This window comes from Mauremys reevesii, linkage group 22 (assembly GCF_016161935.1).
Source record: "Mauremys reevesii isolate NIE-2019 linkage group 22, ASM1616193v1, whole genome shotgun sequence".
NCBI lineage: Eukaryota > Metazoa > Chordata > Testudines > Geoemydidae > Mauremys > Mauremys reevesii.
Genome location: NC_052644.1, coordinates 17,654,274 through 17,672,613, shown reverse-complemented (window position 1 = coordinate 17,672,613; position 18,340 = coordinate 17,654,274).

The following is an 18,340-nucleotide window of genomic DNA, read 5'->3' as shown; positions in this document are numbered from 1 at the left end:
AGGAAATCTGTCAGGAGCACAAGGCAGAGCAGTTTTGCAGAGAAACTTTGCAGAGTAATTGATGCAGAAGTGGCTTGTGCTGGGACGGGGGCTGGGCACATTTCATCCCTGGGATGGAGTCAGCTCTGCAGAGGAGATGGACAGGGGAGGTTTGGGGCAGCTCAGATGTTCAGGGCAGGGCCGGCTCCAGACCCCAGCGTGCCAAGCGCGTGCGCGGGGCGGCATTTTGCCGGGAGGCTGGCAGGCGGCTCCGGCAGACCTTCCGCAGTCATGCCTGCAGGAGGTCCACCAGAGCCGCGGGACCAGTGGACCTGCCGCAGGCATGACTGCGGAGGGTCCGCTGATCCCACGGCTCCGGTGGACCTCCCGCAGGCATGACTGCAGAGGGTGCACTGGTCCCGCGGCTCCGGTGGACCTCCCGCAGGCACGTCTGCAAGAGGTCCCCCAGAGCCGCGGGACCAGCAACCAGCAGCACGCCCCCCGCGGCATGCCGCCCTGCTTGGGGCGGCGCAATTCCTAGAGCCGCCCCTGGTTCAGGGGATGTGCCCCGGGGTGAGTTTGGCCCAGACTTTATGCCCTGAGGTCAGAGCTGGGGGCACAGAGCCGGGCTCTGATAATCAGGGTGTGACAGAGCAAGAGCCCGTTACCTGTGGCGGTCGGCTCCTCCCCTCCTCCGCTGCTGCTTGCGCTGCCTGTGGGACAAGGGCAAAGAGAATCGCACCGTGTGGGAGAGACGCCTGCAGCCTCCGCAGGGACGCGCCTCCCAGCGACAGACAGAGCGGTTCTACCAGCCACTGGGGCTAGATCCCCACTGGGTGTAAATCAGAATCTCTCTGCTTGAGTCCGTGGGCCAGGTCCCCAGCTGGTGTAAATTGGCCTTTCTCCATTGGTATCCATAGGGCTCTTGTACACCAACCAAGGAGCTGGTCCCTGATTCTGCCCCTGGTGCAACTGCTTCAGGCAGAGGAGTTTGCCCCAACATCTCCATGAAGCGAGGGGAGAGCTTTGGGGACAGAGCCGGGCTCGGATCCCCAGGGTCTGGCCCAAGAGCGTCTCTGTGAGCTGTGGGGTCTGACTCCTCTCCACTGCTCCTCACCTGGCCTGTGCAATGGAGACAAGTTGAATCTGGGCCTGTCAGTGCCTCCAGGAGACACTCAGTGTGTGAGAAACGTGGCTGCAGTGGCTGAGCCCAGCCCCCTGCTCCATTCAAATGGGACATGACTATTCTCCAAATGGAAACCTCCCCAAAGGAGCTCATTGACTGTCTCTGTCAGACCTGCCAAGTGTCACACACACCATGGGCATTTGTCAGCCCTGTCACCATGTGTAGAAGCTGTGGGTGTGGGACTGGACTCCACACTTGGTGTCCTGGAGCCTGGTGGTGGAACTCAGCTACAAGCCAGGAGACCCTACACTCTAGGCCCAGCTCTTCCACTGAGTGTTATTAACTTCACTCTTCACTTCACAGCCCCTAGTACTATCCAAGCGCTCATGTCCCTGAAGTTTAAGTGACAGTTGTCACCCTTGAAGTAGTGCTGGTAATAGAGGGGAGGGTTCTCACATTGCAAACCCCAGTCTCATTCACCTTTTCCTGGTGCCTTTAAGAGGGAATGTGCCAGATTTACGTGCTTGGCTATGCTGCCTCTAATACTAACCAGTCTGCTCCCAGAGCCAGGAAGAGAACCCAGGAGTCCTGGGAACCAACAATCCACTTCTGTCTTACTAACAGTTGTGTGACCCATTGTCTGCAGCTATCGGCTGGTGCACACAGAGGATAACAACCTACTTCTTCTGCCTGGCACCCCTGTCACTGAGCTATCTGCATCTGGATTCTCTCTCTGCCACTGCATGGACAATTGCAGTTGCTGTGTTGATCACCCCCCTCTTACCAGTGATGCTGAGATGCTGGGCAGGGCTGAGCTGGGATCTGTTCACCTGGTTGTTGCTGTCCTTTATCTCGTACCTGCAGGAGTAATTCCCGGTGCTACCCATTGACACTGGATTGACATAGTTGTAGGCAACCTCCTCCTCCGAGCCCGTCTGGGACCAAACCTCCTCCTCGTCCTTACAGAAGATGACGCGGGTGACTGGGGCACGTGAGATCAAGGAGCACTGGAGCCACACGGAGACCCCCGGCTGGGTGGATGTCTGGCTTATGTAGAGGGTGGGGGCAGGGAGAGCGCCTGGGAAGGGGAATGGATCAGAGCCATCAATGGGGCTGTCGGTGGAGCTCTGTCTATTTCAGCTGGACTCCAGGGAGCAGTTTGCTAAAGGAAGCTGGTTGCAGTGGAAACAGCTTGCAGCTGCTATAGGTATGTCTACACTGCAGTCAGCAGGGCCGGCTCCAGGCACCAGCCTACCAAGCATGTGCTTGGGGCGGCACCTTGGGAGGGGGCGGCGATCGGGGTTTGGTTTTGTTGTTTTTGGTTTGGCCAGGCGGCGCTGGGGACTTGGCGGTGCGACGCTCAGGGGCGGGACTTGGGCGGTGTGACGCAGCGCCGGAGAGGCGGGACTTGGGCGGTGCTGGGAGGGGCAGGGACTTGGGCGGCACGACGCTCAGGGGCGGGACTTGGGCGGTGCTGGGAGGGGCGGACTTGGGTGATGCGGCGCTCTGGGGGTGGGGCTTGTGCGGTGCGACGCGACGGTTGGGGGTGGGGACTTGGGCGGCGTGACGCAACGGTGGGGCGGGGACTTGGCGGCGCGCGCCTGGGGCCGAGGACTTGGGCGGCGCGACGCTCGGGGGGGGGGCGAGGACTTGGGCGGTGCGACGCGACGGTTGGGGGGGTGGGGACTTGGGCGGCGTGACGCAACGGTGGGGGGGCGGGGACTTGGGCGGCGCGACGCTCGGGGGGGCGAGGACTTGGGCGGCGCGACGCTCGGGGCGAGACTTGGGCGGTGCGACGCGACGTTGGGGGTGGGGACTTGGGCGGCGTGGACGCAACGGTGGGGCGGGGACTTGGGCGGCGCGACGCTGGGGGCGAGACTTGGGCGGCGCGACGCTCGGGGGGGGGCGAGGACTTGGGCGGTGCGACGCTCGGGGAGGTGTCGGGCGGCGCTCTTTTTTTTTTTGCTTGGGGCGGCAGAAATGTTAGAGCCGGCCCTGGCAGTCAGAAACCCGCGGCTGACCCGTGCCAGCTGACTTGGACTCGCAGGGTTCAGGCGACGAGGCTGTTTACACAGCACAAGCCAGCCATGGGCCTCTAATTACAGTGTAGACGTACTGTGCCCGCTCCAGGGCTATGGGGTCTGTGCAATGGCTCTGGAGCAGGCTCTTATTTCAGCACAGCTGGGTACCGGGGGGATAATGTCAGATCTGAGATTCTCAGCTCTTCAAGGGCAGGGACCAGAGCTTCACATGGCGGGGAGGTGGTGCAGCATCTGGCACGATGGGGCCCTGATCCCTGAGTGGGGTGCCTGTGGTCACAGTAATAATAATAATAATCTTCTGTAGCTGGAAGGCTTTTCTATCAAGATAAATAGATAGACAGAGGGGTGACTGTGTCTGGAGACAGACAGACCGACGGACGCACTCACCGGGAGCTGAGCAGATCTCCTGGCTGCTGGGACTCAGCACTGAGAACAGAAAGGTGCCCTGTGGTTAGTGCTGGAGATAAAATCCCCCCTTTTTCTGAGGTCCCTCTTCAGGGACAGAGAAAACCTTCCTGATTCATGTTTCAGTGAAGAAGCAAACCAGGCAGGACGTTAGATCTGGGACTTGGCAGGTTCCTCGCGCACACAGACCTTGGCCGAGCTGGGACCTTCTTTCCCTTCAGCTCTCTGGAGGGCCAGATCCTCAGCTGGCGTAAACCGGCATTGACTGCAGTGCAGCTACACTGACTTACACCAGCTGGGGATGTGTCTCCTCTGACCCCAGTGGAGCGACATCCATTCACACCAACTGTGGATCTGGTCCAGCTGCTCTCATACTCAGCGTTTACACTGGTTCCCATTTCTCTCCCACTAAAGCGGATTTGCCGACAGTCTGGGCCAGGGGCTGCTCTCGGTTCTGTTTTCTCCCAATCTGGTACAAATTTGCACAGGATTCCCACATAAAGCCAGAGGTACAGAGACAGGAACATCAGGGGCACTGGTGGGAATCGCAAGGGATGGAAACAGCCAAGCAGCATCTGCTGCTGCCAGGGTCAGCAGTGGACAATCAGCAGTGGCTCCCTGCTCCGTGCTCCCACCTTATGCCTTTGCCATGTCTGACTTCAGCAGAAGGGAAGCTCCAATCTTTCTCTCTGCTCAGATCTGCCTCTGTCTGCTCCCCTTCGTAGGAAACTCCAGCCAGCACCTCTCTCTGCTCCCAGGCCCCCATGGTGTCTGCAGGGCTCAGGAAGCAGAGACGCTGCAGCCTCTCTCTGACCTGCTCTGTCCCCTCCTTGGGTCTGATATTTGTCGCTGCTCCCCATTTCCTGCCCCACACTATCCCCCTTCGCTGTCCTGGCCACAGCATCTCTATTTAGGGCTGGAAGATTGAGAACTGAAGGGGCCTGGTTTGCTTGTTTGAGTCTAAAATGTCACTGAAGAAACACCTCCCATTCCATCTCACTGCCTGGGGACCAATATAGCCCCCTGGCTAAAGGCACAGCTGGGCCAGGGTGGAAGGTCACTGGGTGATTGCGAGGCCTGGGATGTTGGATGAGTCTGAACTTTTTGCCTCCACCCTGGTCTCCAGTTCCTGGTGAGAGTGACCCAGCTCCCCCACAGGGTAATTCCCTCTGGGCTTAAAAGGGACATAAATAGGGTCTGGGACTCATGCTAGTCCCTCTGCACAGGGCTGAATTCCCCCCAGAGAACACCAACCATGGGGCTGCACTGGCTTCCATAGGCGGCAGGTTCGTATAATTTTTGGTGGGGCCCAAAATGGTGGTTTCCCCACCCCTCTCTCACCCTGTAAGCTGATATAAAATGAAGCTACAATGCGTCAGCACCACAAGATTACAAGGGTCAATTAAAAGTGGAAAGTCAGAAGCAGCACTTGCAACAAAATTTAATACCGTATATTGAAGCAGGCACCTGTTGTGACAAAGTGGGAATGTTCTTAATGTTTTCTCTAAATATCGTGTGGGTGCCTCAGTTTCCCCTGCAAGGTGCCAACTGACGGTGTTGGGGACAAAGAGATCAGGTGGCCTCCTTGTCCAGAAGAGACACAAAGGCCAGATGAGGGAGTGTCAGTTTGGAGCTGGCTGGGGAAATCGGGAGAGGACCAGAACTTGGGTCTGGGCTCCCCACCCCCCAAGATGGACCTGACTGAGGGGTCCTGTTTTCTGTACCTATAAGCTCTGTTTTAGACTGTGATCCTGTCGTCTAATAAACCTTCTGTTTTACCAGCTGGCTGAGAGTCAGGTTTACTGCAGAGTTGGGGTGCAGGGACCTCTGGTTGCCCCAGGACCTGCCTGGGCACACTCGCTGCGGAAAGCGCATGGTGTGGAAGGGGATGCTGAATGCTCCGAGGTCAGACCCAGGAAGGTGTAAGCTTCTTGCCCTGGAGACAGTCTGCTCCGAGAGAGGAGGCTCCCCCAGAGTCCTGACTGGCTTTGTATGGAGTAGTTCCAAAGCATCCCAGCATCCCCTTCCACACCATGCGCTTCCCGGAAATCCTCACAGGCACTGACACTCCCTCCTCTGGCCTTTGTCTCTTTTCCAGGCATTAGGAGGCCACCTGATCTCTTTGTTCTCCAACACCTTCAGTTGGCAGCTTGCAGGAGAGTGGCCCAGGCCATCAGTTGCCTGGAGACAGGGTTGCAGCCATTCTCTGTGCAGACGGCATCACACTGGCCCTCTAGGGCTCTACAACAATCACACCCCCTTATCCCACCATCTAGATCCTTGAGAAATGCATAGGGGAAACTCAGGCACCCACACAGTATTCAGAGAAGAACATTCCCATTTTGTAACACCTGTATACGACTAGTTATATACTTTAAAGGGGTGTAAAATAATCAAGTATTGTGCTAAACACAATGATACTCCAACTGACCACCAAATTTAAGGTGCACGTTTTTCCCCTCAGGTGAGGGCTCTGGGGTGGGGCTGGGGATGAGGGGTTCACAGTTCAGGAGGGTGCTCAGGGGTGGGGTGCTTGGGGCACAGGGCTGGGGATAAGGAACTTGGAATGCAGACAGGCTGCCCCAGGGCTAGGGCCAGAGAGGACTCCCCCCTACACCCCGTTACCGGCAGCAGCTAGCTCCAGGGGAGGGACCCCTCCTCTCCCCACTCCTCTCCCCCCTCCCTGCAGCACACTCACTCTGCACCACAGTCACTGCACATGCTCCTAGGGACTCTCTCAGGTCCAGAAAGCCCACTCACCTCCCCTATGGTGAGTACCGGGTGTCATGGAGTCCCTGGGCGATGCTCTGGAACTGCTCCCCACCAAGCCAGGCAGGACTCTGGGGAGCCTCCTCTCCCTCGGAGCAGCCTATCTGCAGGGCAAGAAGCTCATACGGCTTCACCTCCTGGGTCTCTCCTTGGAGCATTCAGCATCCTCTGCCCCTCCGTGCGCTTCCCACAGTGAGCCCACCCCAGCAGGGTCCTAGGGAAGCCACAGGGTCCTGCCCCCCCCACTTCGCAGTCAGACGTGACTCTCAGCCAGCCAGTAAAACAGAGGTTTATTTGATGACAGGAACGGGGTCTAAAACAGAGCTTATAGGTACAGCGAACCAGACGCCTCGGCCGGGTCCATCCTGGGGGGCAGTGAGACAGACCTCCCCCCATCTGCACTTCACTCCTCATCCCCAGCCAGCTCCAAACTAAACACCCGCTCCAGCCCCTCCTCCTCTGCTCAGCCCCTTTCCGGGCCAGGAGGTCACCTGACCTCTTTGTCTCCCACACCTTCAGCTGGCATCTTTGCAGAGGAGGGGCCCAGGCCATTAGTTGCTAGGAGACAGAGTGCCAGGCATTTAGGTGCACTGGCCTTTTGCTCTGCAGCAAAGAACTGCATAGGGGACACTGAGGCACCAACACAGTATTCAGAGAAAACATTAAGAACATTCCCAGTTCATCACACCAGGGGGGGGTTGCCATCATGTGTGGCCTCCCCACCCCTGCTGCTGTCCCGGGGGGGGGGGGGCAGGGGAGAGAGCTCCCAAGCACCTGTGTGCCTCTTTCCTCCTCCTCTCTCCCTCTTCCCCTCCCCCGGTGCTCCAAGAGGCTGCTGGCTGCTGATCTCTATAGCCTTAGGCAGAAGCAGCACAAACAAAGGAGAGAGGCACTGGCTGTTTTCTTTCAGGCAGGGAAGCTCCGAGGCGGGGGCAGGGGAGAAACCCAGCTCCAAATACTAGTGGAGCAGAGCCCTCAGCCTTGAATATTCCTGGGGCTTAAGCCCCTTGAGCCCATATAAGTTGGCGCCCCTGCTGGCTTCCCCACTCCTCCACACCCACTTCTGCACACCCTGCCTTGAGTGCTCCTGCTGCCCATTCTGAGTTCCTGAGGAGTCTTCTGATCCCTGCTGAGTACAGGACACTTCCAGATGGGCAAGAACACAAGGCAGTTAGGAAAGAGCATCCAAAAGTGACCTCTGAGCAGGTAGGAGCTGGAATCAATGTGAATAAGCAAGTGGGGGAATCAGGGTAAAAGGTCAAAGAAACAGGAAAAGAAGACAGTCTTGTGAATAGATGTTAACACCTGTATGAGAGAGCTCAGATGCCCAGAGGAAAATAGTGGGCTCTGATGTTTGAGGAATGTTTTGGGGAATGGAATGATTGAGGGAACTCAAATGTTTGGTGGATGGTTGGGGAAACTCAGGTGGTGAGGGGAGCTCAGATGTTGGAGATTGTTGGGGGACTCAAATTTTGGGGGGATGGGCCAGGGGCTTAGATGTGCAGGGAATGGTTGGGGGTTCAGATGCTGGAGATGAAGCTCAGATGTTCAGGGGATGGTCAGGATTCTCAGATGTTTGAGAGATGGTCAGGTGGCTGCATCATCGTGATTGTGAGTGCTGGAGATAGGTGACGCTGAGCAGTTTTTTGTTAAAGTCTGCAGCTTTGGGGGCATGGACCAGACCTGGGTCTGTGTTGCAGCAGACTAGCATGTCTGGCTCAACCAAGCAGGGTCCTGGAGTCCCAAGCTGGCAGTGGAAAACGGGCTCAAAGGTAACCTCAGCACATCAGGTGACAGTCTCAAGGAGGTCTCTGTGACCAAACCCATCACAGGTAGAACTTTAAGTATGGTGAATAAGGTTTTCAATAAACATTCACTATGTTAGATTTGGCTGTCTGGGTGGGAGCCAAAGGCTGGATTGCTTAAAGGTGACTGTAGTGTAGCTTCTTGGTAACCAGTGTGATATTACAGAAGCTGTTTGGTTATTGGCTTGGAGAATCTAATGATAGTTTGGGGGGTTGTCTGCTCTATCGCTTGCAGTTTGCCCCAAGTAAGCATTCTCAGTGTGGCCCCTCCGGGCAACATGATCACAGCAATTCATATATTTGGGAGATGGTTGGGGGATGTTGTGATGGTTGCTAGGCTCAGGTGTTTCAGAGATGGACCAGGAACTCAGATGTTTGGGGAATGTTTTGTGGAGCTCAGATGTTGGGGAAGGTTGGAGGAACTCAGATGTTCAGAGGATGGACGGGGAGCTCAGATATTTGGGGGACAAACTAGGGCCACAGATGTTCTAGGGTTCTTTGGGGGAGCTCAGATGTTTGGGACATGGTCAGGGGAGCTCAGATATTTGGGAGATGGTTGGGGGAACTCATGGTTGGAGGCTCAACTGTTTGGCGGAATAGTTTCAGGAGATCAGATGTTTGGGGAAACTCGGACTTGGGGGATTATCGGGAGGGCTCAGATGATCAGGGGATGATTTGGAGAGAGCGATCTCAGGGGGGATCATGTGCAGAGGGCACATTCCCACAGTGGGAGGCCTAAGTGATGGAGGCTGTTGGGAAGGCTCATCCCTTTGTCCAGCACAGCCCTGAGGGGTCGGAGGAGCAGGGAACGGCCCAGGTTTCCTCAGGCTGCACTGGGTCTCAGTGCAAAGGCCTCACAAGAGCCAGTGACAGACCCTATCACCCCTCTCCAGTGTGGCTGGCAGTTCACCGCAGAGGCTCAGATCCCTGGAGTCTGGCCCAAGAGCGTCTCCATGAGCTGTGGGGTCTGACTCCTCTCCATTGCTGCTCACCTGGCCTGTGCAATGGGGACAAGGAGAATCTGGGCCTGTCAGTGCCTCCAGGTGACTCTCAGCTACAAGCCAGGAGACCCCGTGCTCTAGGCCCAGCTCTTCCACTGACTGTTACTATCTCCTCTCTGCACTTCACAGCCACTAGCTCATCCTGCTAGGATATAGATCACAGCTGCTGTTCACCCCTCATAGAGATAAGGAAAAGTTGCACAAGGTCACATGAGGCAGTGCTAGGATTAGAAGGGAGGTTTTCACACAGGAAACCGCAGTCTCATTCACTTTGTCTTTGTGCCTTTAAGAGGGAATGTGCCAGATTTATGTACTTGGCTGTGCTGCCTCTAATACTAACCACAGTCTGCTCCCAGAGCCAGGAAGAGAACCCAGGAGTCCTGGGAACCAATAACCCACTGCTGTCTAACTAGCAGTTGTGTGAGTGTCGTGTCTGCAACTAGGGGCTGGCATATATGGAGGATAAAAACGTACTTCTTCTGCCTGACACTCCTGTTGCTCAGGTATCTGCATCTGGCTTCTCTCTACCATTTCATAGTCAATTGTACTCTCTCTGATGTTCACCCTCCTTACCGGTAATGCTGAGGTGCTTGGCAGGGCTGAGCTGGGATCCATTCACCCGGTTATTGCTGTCCTTGATCTCATACCCACAAGAGTAATTCCCAGAGCTGTGCATGGACACCACATGGTCCCAGCTGTAGATGACCTTCTTCTCCGAGCCCTTTTGGGATGTAACCTCCTCCCCGTCTTTACAGAAGATGATGCGGGTGGCTGGGGCATGGGAGATCACAAAGCACTGGAGCCACACGGAGACCCCTGGCTGGGCAGACGTCTGGCTCAGGTAGAGGGTGGGGGCAGGGAGAGCACCTGGGAAGGGGAATGAGTCAGAGCTGTCAATAGGGCCGTCAGTGTCCCCCAGGGAGTAGTTTGCCAAAGGAAGTTGGATGCTGTGGAAGCAGTTCTCTGCTGCTAAGGGTACATCTACACTACAATGAAAAACCCGTGGCTGTCCAATGCCAGCTGACTGAGACTCACAGTGTACAAGTTACGGGGCTGTTTACACAGCACGAGCCAGGCATGGGCCTCTAATTGCAGTGTAGACGTCCTGTGGCTGCTCCAGGGATGCGGGGTCTGTGCAATGTCTCTGGAGGAGGCTCTTCTTTCAGCACAGCTGGGTACTGGGTGGATAATGTCAGATCTGAGACTGTCAGCTCTTCGGGGGCAGGGACCAGAGCATCACTGCAGTGTGGCGGCTGCCCCACTCCTGGATAAACAAGGCTGTGGCCAGGTGACCTAGCAGCCTCAGTTGTGGTCATGCCCCAATCAGGGCCCAGCTGGCCCTTAGAAGAGGGCAGTGGTCCAGGAGTAAACAGTCTCCCTCTAGCTGAGGAGGGAGATGGACCTGGCTGCCTGAGTGCTAAAGGGCACTGAAGTGAAGCCGGACTGGGGAAAGGCCAGAGGAGCTGGGGAGCTCCAGACTGGCAACTCCCTGGGCTGCAGGGCCAGGGCCAAGGCCCCCGGAGGTTACTGGGCTGCAGGGAAAAGGAGCAGGTCAAAACCTCCCTTGCCTATGATGACTGGCTTATACAGACTGCAGTCTGCCCCAGTGAAAGGGGGCTAGATGGTGACTGGCAGTAGCCCATAGGCTGAGGCAAGGTGGGGATAGAGGGTGGGGGTTTCCCAGAAAGAGGAGACTCAGATCTGTGGGGTATTGCCTGGAGGGGCAGCATCCCAGGTAAAAGGGTATCAGAGTCTTGGTGGGACACGGGGGCCAGCGACAGCGAAACACTGGCAGAGGGCGTTCTGGAATTGGTAAAAAGAGCTAATTCCCAGGCAGCCTGCAGGAGGCACCGCAGCGGTGACACTTGACCCTGCTACATCACATGGGGAGTGCAGCACTTGGTGTGATGGGGCCCTGATCCCTGAGTGGGGTGTCTGGGGGCACAGTAATAATAATAATTAATAATAATCTTCTGTAGCGGGAAGCCATTTCTATCAACACAAACCCCTCTGGCATGACAGCTAGAGGCGTGAGTGTGTCTGGGGATGGACAGAGAGACGGACTCACCGGGAGCTGAGCAGATCTCCTGGCTGCTGGGACTCAGCGCTGGGAACAGAAAGGTGACGTGTGGTTAGTGCTGGAGATAAAATCTCCCCCTTTTCTAAAGTCCCTCTTGAGGGACAAAAACTGCCTTAATAGATAGGAAAAAAATGCTGATTTGTGTGTTGCTGAAGAAGCAGACCAGGCAGGACGTTAGATCTGGGGCATGGCAGGATCCTCACACACACAGGCCTTGGCTGAGCTGGGAACCGCCTTTCTCTTCAGCTCTCTAGAGAAACTCTCTAGTAAACCGTCCAATGGAGCTACACTGAGTTACGCCAACTGGGGATGTGCCTCCCTTGACTCCAGTGGAGTGACACCCATTCACACCAGCTGGGGATCTGGCCCAGTAGCTCTCACACTCAGTGTTTACACTGGCTCCAATTTCTCTCCCACTAAAGAATATTTGCCGACACTCTGGGCCAGGGTCTGCTCTTGGTTCTGTTTCCACCCAACCTGCTACTAATTAGCACAAAGTTCCCGGATACTCACCGGTCAGCAAGAGGAACAGACACAGGATCATGGGGCTAGTGGACAGAACCAATCGGGATGGAAACATCCCAGCAGCGTCTGCTCCTGATGGGGTCGGGAGGGGACAATCCACAGTTGTTCTCTGCTCTGATCTGCTCCCACTGCCCTGTCCCACTTCAGCAGAAGGGAAGCTCCAGTCTCTCTCTCTCTCTCTTTGCTCTGATCTGCCCCTGTCTGCTCCCCAAGGTTGGATGCCCCAGTCAGCCCCTCTTCCTGCTCCAAGGCCCCTGAGGTCTGTAGGGCTCAAGCAGCAGAGACACTGCAGCCTCTCTCTGATCTGCTTTGTCCCCTTGGGTCTGATATTGATCACTGCTCCTCATTTCCTGCACTGCGCAACCCCGCGCTGGCCACAGCGTCTCTATTTAGGGCTGGAAGATTGAGAACCAAAGGGGCCTGGTTTGCTTATTTGAGTCTAAAATGTCACTGAGGTAACACCCCCAGTCCCATCTCACTGCCTGGGGACCGAGACAGCCCCCTGGCTAAAGGCACAGCTGGGCCAGAGTGAAAGGTCACTGGGTGATTGCGGGGCCTGGGATGTTGCCTGAACCTTTTACCTTCACCCTGGTCTCCAGTCCCTGGTGAAGAACCCAGCTCCCCCAGGGGGAAATTTACCCTCTGGGCTGAAGGGGGCAAAAATGGGATCTGGGCCTCGAGTTGGACCCTCTGCACAGGGGTGAATTTCCCCTGCAGAGAACAGCACCGACGGGTCTGCTCTGGCTTCCTCTCCTGCTTAGTCTCTCCCTGCCCTGTCCTCCATCCACAGCTCCAGCCACTTCTGCCCATCTTGCCCTGACTGCCTCAGCTCCCCATTCTGGGCTCCTGTGGAGTCTGCTGTCCCTGCTGAGAGAAGGGCACCAGGTCCCTTCTCCCTATCCTGGTCCCTTCTGCATCCCTGCTCATCCCTGCTGAGAGACATCTACTAGGGCACTGCCGGAGGGGGAAGAACACAAGGGAGTTGAGAAAGAGCATCCAGAAGTGACCTCTGAGCAGGTGGGTGCCAGAATCAGTGTGACTAAGCAAGTAGGGGAACGAGGGGAAAAGGCCAAAGAAAAATGTGGGAAAGAAAGAAAGTCTTGTTGAATAGATGTTAACACCTGTGTGGGAAGCCAAAAGACTGAGGTCCTCAAGGGAAATCTGTCAGGAGCACAAGGCAGAGCAGTTCAGCAGAGCAACTTTGCAGAGTAATTGACGCAGAAGTGGATTGTCCTGGGATGGTGGCTGGGCACATTTCACCCCTGGGATGGAGTCAGCTCTGCAGAGCAGCTGGACGGGGTGCGTGGAGGGAGCTCAGATGCTCTGAAAAGGGTCAGTGTGAGACTGCCTGTTACGAGCAGTGGCCAGAAGACAGCAGGGTGAAAAAGCTTTAATATTTTTACAATATTTTTACAATAATTATTTCAAACCTCGTGTGAAAATACTTTTCCCATTTTTTTCCTCTCTCTTGGTGACAAAATGCTAAAAATGGAGGGAGGAGAAATCCAAAACTTGAAATTAAAAAGAAAAAAGTTAGTCATTTAAATGAAAATTTGTCTTTTTTTTAATATTCCCAGTTTTGTTTTTACAAAACCCCCAGAACAGTTTTATTTTTTTCTTAAAAAATTGAATCTTTGGAAAAAAAGAAAATGTTTGAGAAAAATTCTCACTTTTTTTAAAAGGGTCCTTTTTAGATCACAGCATTGTGGTGGCTCAGCCCAGAGTGACCCCCAGGGCTGTGGGTCAGGCTGAGCTGCTGGCACCCTTGGATGGCAGCCGGGCCCTGCTTGGAGCTCAGACAATGCTGCCCAGAAAGGGCCTGATCCAAAGCCCATTGGTGTCAATGGAAAGACTCCACTGACCTCACTGGCCTGGGGGATCAGGCCCCTGTGTAAGAGGGTCAGTTCTCTTGTGACAGAGAAATGGTTCTTCAGGAGCCTTCACTTGGAGTGACCCCAGCCCAGACAGGCCAGAGAAATAGGAACAGGGAAAGTCTCCACCATGGGCAGGGGCGGCTCTAGGTATTTTGCCACCCCAAGCACGGCAGGCAGGATGCCTTCGGTGGCTTGCCTGCAGGAGGTCCCGGTCCTGTGGATTTGGCGGCACACCTGCGGGAGGTCCGCCGAAGCGGCGGGACCAGCGGACCCTCCGCAGGCATGCTGCCGAAGGCACCCTGCCTGCTGCCTCGCGGCGACTGGCAGAGTGCCCCCCTGGCTTGCCGCCCCAAGCATGCACTTGGTGTGCTGGTACCTGGAGCCGTCCCTGACCATGGGCAGGTGAAGGGGAGGTTGATGATGGGATCATGAATAGTGCAAAATGGGATGTGAAGAAGGGAAATTCACCTCATCCCCCACCCAGAGCTGGAAACGCAGCTGAGATGTGAAGCAAAACCATCAGCAGAGTGAGTTCCTCCTGCTGCATGTATCCTGCAGCTGCTTCACTGCGCAGACCCTGAATGGAGCAGAGAGACGGCTCCATACAGGAGAGAAATAACCAGGGCTTCTCTCTATGCTAGTGCTTTAACAGAGACTTGAAAGGACTCAGATGCACAGAGCCTGCGATGGATGGATAGATAGATAGATAGATAGATAGATGGCTATATTTGGGCACAGAGAGATAGAGGATGGATATATGGGGATAGATAGACCGATACAATATTATTTTGAAATACCATGCTGGGTTTATAGTTAAGCACAGAGAGCAAGACTTTAAAAAACAATTAGTGAATTTTGGGGCCCCATTTAAGCCATCCTAAAGGGCCTGATTTCCAGCAGGTGGGGGCTCAGTCCAGTCTGTCTGTCACTCCTTAAGCTGTCTCATGCTGGGGTCCCCAAAAAACTGGTAATTTTGGAAGGTTTGGCCAGAAGTGCTTGTGCCAATTATGCATGTGGAGAATCTGTGAGACCAGCTGTAGGTGTGCGAGGGGCTGCATTCCCACAGCCCATTCTGTCCTTGTCCCTCAGGCAGTCAAGGGTGATCAGTGCCAGCTGTGATGGGGATTTTGTGATAAAGCTCCTCTGGCACAACCACACTGTGTGGACGCTGAGCGGCCAGTCCAGTTCTCAGCTGCCCCAACCTTCCCTGCCGGGTGAACATTGATCATTTCCTGCTGAGGTAATAGAGGCAGCTGTGTGAAAGCTGTGGCCACCCTAACGTGTTCCCAAAGTAACTGAACTAGACCCAGAACCTGCCCATGAAACACAAAGCCCCTGCCACTAGAGTACTTCCCTGGAAGTTATCTGGTATCAGCTAAACTGTGAATTTATACTGCTCCATTTACACCAGTATAAGTCCCTGTACTCACCCAGGTTCTGGTATAAGAGACCCTTTGTCTGGTTTATCATATCTTGTTTCGGAAGCAATATTAATAATAAGCTGTACATTTTTAACAGTGAGGAAAATTAACCATGGGAAAAACTTACCACGGGCTGTGATGGATTCTCCAGTACCTGCAATTTTTAAATCAAGGGTGGATGTTTTTGTCAAAGAGATGCTCCAGTTCAAACAGGAATTATTTTGGGGCAGTTCTCTGGTCTGTGTTATACCGGGGGGGTGGGGTGACTAGATGATCACAGTGGTTCCTTCTAGCCTTAGATTCTATGAATGAACCTGACAAAGGCTCTGATTCCACAATAAGAGTGTCCCCGTCAGAGTTACACCAGCAAAGCTCTAATGGTTTAATTACACTGGCAAATTTCCCTGTCTATAGAGAAGTTCTAAATAATCAGCTCTTCTTGTCAATGCTCTTGCTCCTTCTACATCCCCTGTCACTGGAGTATCTGAGCCTCTTACAATCATTAATGGGATTTATCCTCACACACTCCTGAGAAATAGAAAAGTTCAGCCTCATTTCACAGATGGGGAAACTGAGGCACACATACTCAGTCACTGAGCACAACACACACAAGAATTGTCCTGCAGAGTCTGGGATTGAACCCAGGGCCATTTTCCCCTATTGTATTTCCCTAGCCACTTGACCAGCCTTCCTCACTCACCCCCATACCTCCCAAAAGCCTGCTGACAAGACCAGCTTTGTGGTTGCCATGAAGGCCAATGACCCTGGACTTCTTCACCCAAAGAGGGGAAGAGCCTGCAGGGGACAGGAATGGGAAACAGGGAAAACCTGAAAGACACAAGGTGGGAAATCTGCCGCAGCAGTCGTACACCCTATTTGTACTGGCCTCTATCCTGCCTCCCTTCCCATCGCCCAAACCCCAGGGCAGTCAGGGCAAAACTAGACCTGTCTCCCTGCCCTGCAGGGGATATTAATGGAACCAGATGCTGCAGGACTAGAGAGTGACTGGCTGCTGCTCAGTAACTCTGCACACACAGTCCAGCTGCTCTGTGCAGCCGCACAGGAAGGGAACCACAGGATGAGCCGACAGCGCCCAGAGCGTCTGCAGAGTCTCCTGTGCAGACTCTTCTTCCCACACCCAGCAGTGAGCTCTCCCCAGCCTGACCCCGAGCTAGCAGCCCAGCAGGGGGGAGGGTGTCACATGCTGTGGTGTGAGATTGAAGAACCTGCTCTCACAATGTTATTTTTGTCCTCACACGTTAACCTGCCTCATTCTCGCTCTCTCTCCAGTTAGTCTGTTCTCATGAGGTTTCCAGGGCAGTTTATTTTCATAGTCGTACATTTAAAGGCCAGAAGGAACCAATGGGACCATCTAATCTTAATGTCTGCACAGCCCAGGCCAAAGAGCCTCCCCCAGGGATCCCTGCATTGAGCTGCTCACTTCTGGCTGAGCTAGAGCCTGTCTGGTAGAAAGCGACATCCCCTCTGGGTTCAAAGACTCCAAACCGCAGGGGTGAAAGTAACTTACAGGACTTATCAGTACTGCCGGAGTCCTGAGGGGGGCGTGGTCTCATCCAGAAGGGGTGGGGCCTCTCAAGATTTAAAGGCCCTGGGGAACCAGCTGTGGCTGGGAGACCCAGAGCCTTTAAATCAACCAGGGGCTTCCAGCTGTAGAGGTGGCTGGGAGCCCCTCGGGGCTCAGAGGCAAATTAAAGGGCCCGAGGCTCTGGCCGCTAGGGGGAACCCTGAGCTTTGCAGGGCTGGGGCAGGGATTTAAAGGGCCCAGAGCTCCTGCCGCTGAGGGAAGCCCGGAGTCCTTTAAATCCCCAGCCCAGCCACCAGAGCCGCGGCCGGGATTTAAAGGGCTCAGGGCTGCCTGCAGCCGCGGCCAGCCTAGAGCCCTTTCAATCCCCATCGTGGAAGTTGATGCGGTCCAGCACGGTGTACTGGCTGTTGCCAGTACGCCGTACCGTACCGGACCAGCTTACTTTCACCTCTGACTGTATGTATGGTTATGTGTATGAATGTGTCACAAACAATGCAGCTGCAGCCTGCCACCGACCAACAGCGACCCCAGCAACCGGCCCCTGTGGGCTGCTGCCTGCAGAGAGCCAGCAGGTGCTGCTGGGCTGGGTCTGCCAAGGAATAAGTAATCAAGGCAAAAACCACAGCCAGCCAGCCAGGGAGGGAGCCGGGAGGGAGGGGAAGTCAGAGGTGAATGAAGGACAACTGGAACAGCCTTCATGAAATATACAAGATATTTAGAGAAAGTTTTATCAATTTCAGCCTCTGCACTCTGCAGGCAGGACAAAACAAAAAGAGATCTGAGATTGCACCCGATGTCCTAAGGACATTTCAGGTGTTTAAATCAATATATGAAGAGGGTGGATTGGAATGAAAACCACTATTTATTTCAAAGGAGGCACAATAATTTCCCTGAATATTCAGTTTTCCCCTCCAATCCCTTTGTGGTTTTGTCTATGGAGGCTATTTGCTTTCCCTATAAATCTTTAGTTGCTTTAGCAAAATTGCTTTGCCCAAAATAAACCCTAATCATCATGACACATCTTTCCACCATGTTCTCCATGTTTTTTGTGTTGTTTTTTTAAAATAGTAACATTTCAAAGAGGAACTGCAAAGAGTTTGGACATCACAACCATGATCCTCTGCTGGGGAGGGAATGGGATAGATTTGAACTTGGAAATGGTTCCTGATTTTGATTGTGTTTAGGAGATCCCCTCATCCCAGGGGCAGAAAAGAACAGCCACTGCCATGGTCGCACATACCCAACAACAACTGGGAGTGAAATTAATAAGGATGCCAGAAATGGCTCCTAACTCTGGGCACTGAACTGCATAGGGAACAGCTGAGTTTAAACTGTTCTTTTGCAGGCAGCAGCAGCAGGCATTTCAGCCAGTGTCCCTACTGCAAGCTAGAGCCTAGAAGAGAACCCCTGCGGGGGGGGGGGGGGGAGGGGAGGGAATGCAGAGCCTGTCTGCAGCCTTGCTGGAGGAACCGAGAAACCAATGTGACAGTGAGTTTTCGCCTTCCACCTGCTTTTATTAGCTGGATTTAAGCTGTGCAGCCAAATGCTTGTATTTGTTGTGTATATTAGTATTGGAGAGATCCCCTCATCCCGGGGGCAGACAAGGACTGCCCCTGCCATGGTCAAACACACCCTCCCCTCGACCCCCTCCCCCCAGCTACTGTGAGTGAAATTAACAAGGATGCCAGAATCCTAGCCCTGGGGGCTGAACCATCAGGGAACAGCTGAGTTTAAACTATTCTTATGCAGGGAGCAGGCTTCTCTCTC